Source organism: Hyperoodon ampullatus, assembly GCF_949752795.1.
Source record: "Hyperoodon ampullatus genome assembly, chromosome: 4".
NCBI classification, from domain to species: Eukaryota; Metazoa; Chordata; class Mammalia; order Artiodactyla; family Ziphiidae; genus Hyperoodon; species Hyperoodon ampullatus.
This window is the reverse complement of record NC_136917.1, coordinates 24,230,467-24,236,518: the sequence shown is the minus strand read 5'-3', so window position 1 is coordinate 24,236,518 and position 6,052 is coordinate 24,230,467.

Here is a 6,052-nt window from a genome sequence, read left to right as displayed (position 1 = left end):
TCTGTGGGGCTTTTCTCTTAGGTGAGTCAGCTTTCTCTGATTTTTATTTCTGGTTGTTGGGGGAGGGCTCATATCATCAGCCAGTGCTCTTGGGACTGACTGGGGAGAAGGGGCTGAGAGTGTCATCATTTAGTGTGTGGTCTTTCACTTAACGTCCTGTCTTGCTATGGTGTCCCTGCCTCCACTGGGCCTCGTGTCCCTGAGTCCAGAGCTCTCTGATTCAGCCTCCCCAGGAAGCAGCCTCCTTGTGCTCTAGGGTGAGGATGAGGAAGTAGTGTCTGGAGTCTAATTGCTTCTCATGCAAATCTTCAACCAGTTTCCTGACTTCAGGCCACTGCATACCTCTGCTTTCAGAGGGTCCTAGAACCTTCAATCCTTCAGGCTTGTTGGCGTTTTGAGCTTGCTTCCTGTGGGTGTTCTTTATCCCCATCCTTACTCTGGTTTTAACTATCATTGGCTTGATAAGGTGATCATCTCTCATCAATTCATTCCAATTCTAAAATCTTTACTATCATTTTAGTGGGGTTTCAAGAGGGAGGAAGTGGAGATCCATGTTGAACTGTCCATGGTTCACAGGAAGCTCCCTCCTCTACCCCTTACACCTCTTCTCACCCCTCAGATCTCTGCTGACATTTCACCTCCTCAGAGACTCCACCCTACGTGTTCTCATTATCCACTCCTGCAGAACAAACCATGCCAAGGCTCGCTGGCAAACAGCAACAGCAGTCATTTATTATGATGGGAAATCTGCCATTTGGGCAGGGCTCAGTAGGGATGGCTCATCCGGAGGTAGAGGGACCATTTCAGGATGGCTCACACACATGGCTTGCTTACATAGGTGGGTGTTGCCTATCGACTGGTAGCTCGACTGGGCTGTGGGCCAGGAGCTTTGGTTCCTCTCCACATGATCCTCTTCAAGGAGCTGCTTGGGCTTCCTTATTGCATGGCTGCTGAGTCCCAAGAGCATGTGCTCCAAGAGGCAGGAAGGGGAAACTCCCAATATCATGAGACCAGGGCCTGGAAACTGGCACAGCATCTCTGGTGCCATATTCTGTTGATCAGTCACAGGGCCTGCCCAGATGTCTTAATTGTAAAACCTGTAGGATGTTTATTTTATTTTTTTTATTGAGGTATGGTTGCTGTACAATATTATATATGTTTCAGGTGTACAACATAGTGATTCACAATCTTTAAAGGTTACAATCCACTTCTAGTTATTATAAAATGTTGGCTATATTCCCTGTGTTGTACAATGTATCTTTTTAGCTTATTTATTTTATACCCAGTAGTTTGTATTTCATCCCCTACCCCTATCTTGCCCCTCTCTTCCTTGTTCCCACTGGTAACCACTAGTTTGTTCTCTATATCTGTGTCTGTTTCTTTTTTGTGATATTCACCAGTTAGTTTTATTTTTTAGATTCTACATATAAATGATATGATACAGTATGACTTATTTCACTTAGTATAATACCCTCTAGGTCCACCCATGTTGTTGCAAGTAGCAAATTTTTATTCTTTTTTTATTGCTAAATAGTATTCTACTGTATGTATGTGTGTGTGTGTGTATATATATATGTATATATATATATATCACATCTTTATCCATTCATATGTTGGTGGACACTTAGGTTGCTTCCATATATAGGCAATTGTAAATGATGCTGTTATGAACATTGGGGTGCATTTATGTTTTTGAATTAGTGTTCATTTTTTCCCAGATACATACATGGGAGTGGAATTGCTGGGTCATATGGTAGTTCTACTTTTAATTTTTTGAGAAACCTCCATGTTGTTTTCATAGTGGTTGTACCAATTTACATTCACACCAACAGTGTACAAGGGTTCCCTTTTCTCCACATCCTCAACAACATTTGTTATTTCTGTTCTTTTTGATGATAGCTGTTCTGACAGGTGTGAGGTGATATCTTATTGTGGCTTTAATTTGCATTTCTCTGGTGATGCTCAACATCGAGCATCTTTTCATGTTTCTGTTGGCCATCTGTTTGTCTTCTTTGGAAAAATATCTATTCACATCTTCTGCCCATTTTTTAATCAGGTTGTTTGTTTTTATTGATGTTGAGTTATATGAACTGTTTATGTATTTTGGGTACTGAGCCCTTGTCAGTTGCATCATTTGCAAATATTTTCTCCTATTTGGTAGGTTGTCTTTTCGTTTTGTTGATGGTTTCCTTTGTTGTGCAAAAGCTTTTAAGTTTAATTAGGTCCCTTTTTAATTTTTGCTTTTATTTCCTTTGATTTAGGAGGCAGATCAAAAAAATATTGCTACAATTTTTGTCAAAAAGTGTTCTGCCTATGTTTTCTACTAGGAGGTTTATGGTTTACCCGTCTTACATTTAGGTCTTTAATCCATTTTGAGTTTATTTTTGTATATGGTATGAGAAAATTTTCTAATTTAATTTTTTACATATAGCTGTCCAATTTTCCCAGCACCAGTTATTGAAGAGACCATCTTTTCTCCATTGTATATTTTTGTGGTTTTTTGGCCACGTTGCACAACTTGTGGGATCTTAGTTCCCCAACGAGGAAAGTGCGGAGTCCTAACCACTGGACTGCCAGGGAATTCCCCAGGATTTTTAATTTATGCAGATGACGTAGTGATGACCTGGAGAGGCTAAAGCCATTGAAGGAAGATTTTATTACTCACAGTCCCCTAGAGGAGGGGGCATGCCACACCATGCAGGGCCATATGGGGAAGCACCGGGTTTGGTCAGGAGGCAGAAGGAGCAAGGGGAAAGCAGGGTCCAGAGCCTTTACTGCATTTTCCATGGGAAAGAAGGTGGGAAGGAAGCTGCAGGTTAAGCAGCTGAGCAGGCTTAGGATTGGATAGTTTGACTAATTTTGGCAGGTTATAGGAGTCATGCTTAGTCATCCAGTACCTGGTGCTGGGGAGATTTCAGGCAGCAGGAATATTGGTTTGGTGTGTGAGCGTTGATAAAGGTGGCAGCTGGGAATACAGGCTTTGATTTGGTTAGTTTATATATGAGAGGAGTGTTTGCAGACAAATCACTTGTTATCTCTAAGAATTAGTTAGCCCTGATAGGGGCAGCCTTTCCCAGACCAGCAAGGCCCCCAAAATGTCAAAGCATCATAAAATACAGAAAATAAAAACATGATGAATGCACCAGATTCAAGGGGAGCAATTCTCACATCTTGCTGAGAGGAGTGTTAAAAAGTCTGGAGGCCTCTTTATCTGCCAGACTGCCTAAAGTAGTGTCCCCTTACTGTACTCTCGCAATGCCCACATTCTCTTCCTTCATAGCACTTAATGCAGTAAACAATTAGACAGTACTTTCCTTGCTTGTTTAGGGTCTGTGTTATTCACTAAGCATAAATTTGGTGAAGGCAGCACCTTGACTGTTATACCTACTGGTGTATCCCCAGTACTGGGAACAAGGTCTGGCACATAGTGGATCAAGGACACCCAATAAGTATTTGTTAGGGGAATGAATGGATAAATAAGGGTACTCAGCACAGAGTAGGTGCTCAGGAAATGTCAGCAGATATTTAAAATGACCAACCCTCTTGATGCCCCAGTAGATCTGGGCAAAGTTGGGCAAAGACAACTCTGAGTTAAAGGGGGAAGACTAAAGCTGGAACTTCAGGACAGGTGGAGGCAAGCCAAGCCCAGAGGATAGTGGCCAGGTTGGTGCCAGTGTCCCTCTGGCTATCTAGGGGACATTGACCGAGAGGGGCCTGTGAGGTGACCAAGGCTGGCCAGGGCAGAATATGGGGCTCCCAATGATGAGGGGGGCAGAAGACAGACTTTTATCTTCTCCATAATAATAGTTGCTGACATTTTTTGCTAACATACTTTGAGCCCTGTAGTGTAGGTGCTGTTATTATTCCCAATTTACAGATGGCGGAACTGAGGCCCAGAGAGGTTAAGTTACTTGCCCAAGTTTACATTGGATTAACACCCAGGCTCTCTAGCCCATATGTTTACCCCTTGCACCCTGCCCCACTTCTCAGGCTTTCCATATCAGGCCACTGGGATTACAGTGATTCACTGGCACACTCATTTATTCATTTCTGAAATGCCCCCTGATCTTGCCCTGGGCTTAGCCCTGGGCTCAGTCCTGGGGTCACAGAGATGAATCATACCTGGACCTTGCCTTCACATCTCTCCTGGTTTGGAGGGAGAGGCTGATCTGCAAAGACATAATGGGCCCTGAGAACTACAGAGGTTAGGCTAGGATCTGAGCAGCATCTGGTGAGGTCTCTAGGCCAGCGCAGGAGTCAACTCCTCCTGTGGGAACACTGAAGGAGTGTCTGGACAGAAGATGACCTTGGGGCTGCTCATCAGTTAGCAAGGCAGGGAAAAGCATTCCAGAAAGAGGGAACTGCATATGCAAAATGAGGGAAAACGAAGTGGGTCTGTGGATGTGGGAGGTGTGAGGGAGGGAAGCAGGGCCGGATGGTCTGTTCAAAGCCTTTGTATGCAGTTTGGCAATGGGGAGCCACTGAAAAGTTTGGAGCAGGGGAGAAAGGTGATTAGAGGGAGTGAGGAAGGATAATTTTGGTTGAGAGGACTTGATTAGAGACGGAAGGGAAGGAGACCGTGAGGAGGGCTGAGCCGGGGAGAGAGGAAGCCTGTTGCAGGATGGAGAGAAGTGTAAGAGGTTCAGGAACTGGACTGGATGTGGGACATTCGGGAGAGGAGGAGTCAAGGGTGATGGGGGAAATGGGCGATCCCTGAGGCAGGAACACAGGAAGAGGGGGAGGTGGTGGGAGGGAGAGGAGTTGTGGTTTCTGATGTGTTTCACGGTCAAGGTTCAGCTCTGAAAGCCATTCCTCACCCACCTCGGAGGGCCTGTCATACGGGGTCTGCCGTGGGTGAGGGTCCCTCCTTCTTGGTTCTCCCATAGCTTTGGAGCCGGGCTCCTCTGGAAAACAGCGCTTGTCTCAGCCGCACTGGGGCAGGAGTGGGAGCTGCCCGGGACCCAGTGAGGGTGCTTAGCAGTAACTGTGTTCCTTTGTGTGCTTTATAGCTTTAATTTATCTTTGGAAAAGTTAATATATTCACTTAGCACGAAATCCAAAGGGTACAAAAGAGTATGCAATAAAAACCCTGTCTTATGGAATGATCATGTAGATGCAAGCATGCAACACATTTTCTTGACAGAGAGCAAGAAGCATTTGCGAAATGTATCCTGCTCTCCCTCTTGCTTTGGTAACAATTGTCTTTGGGATGAAAGAGCCTTGGGGGTTCAGGTATCTCTCGATGACAGTGAATCAAAGTCCCTCTTTCCCCAGGTGAAGGATAGCTTGCAATGTAAGATGACCAAGAAGACTGGGCAGGGCAGGGTTTTCCAAGCATTCCTGCCCAGCTGTCAATCAACAAGAGGAGCACAAAGCCCTTCCCAAACTGACTTGACCAGGGAACCCTTCTGTTATGGGGCATCTTACAAGGCTGGGGTTCCATGGAGTACACTTTGAGAAAGGATGCAAAGGCAGCTATGAATTGTGTCAGCAAGTGAGACAAAGGACCGAGCCCCCCCGACAGAGACTCTGGATGGTCCTGGACAAGTCATAGTCCCTCTCCAGACCCCTGATTTTGAAGGATGCTATTAGCTTGGACTTTAAACAGGCAGGTTAGTGCAGTGGTTGAGGGAATGAATTCTGGAGTTCAAAAGACCTGTTTTCAGAGCATGGTCTTGACATTGACTCTCTGTGTGGCCTCAGGCAAGCCCCTTAGCAGCCACCTAGTTGTAAGAATAAAGAGATTATGCATGTAATATACTTGGATCCATGCCTGCTACAGCGTGGGCACTGAACCCTGGGGTCAAGTTCAGGGTCAGTCTCAGGCTGGGGCTCTAGACCAGACTCAGCTACCCTGCCCCTCCCTGCCATGCCCTCCAACTCCCCGTCCCCTAGAACATCTGGCAAATGGGCAGAATTTGATAGGGGCCTGGGGGAGAACCTTGAGTGATGGAGGTGAGTCGGCCGGGTTCAGACCTGACTGATCAGGGTCCACCAGAGGAGGGAGGCCTGGGTTCAGGTGCCCCTCCCCTGATGCCTCTTCCCCCAGGTC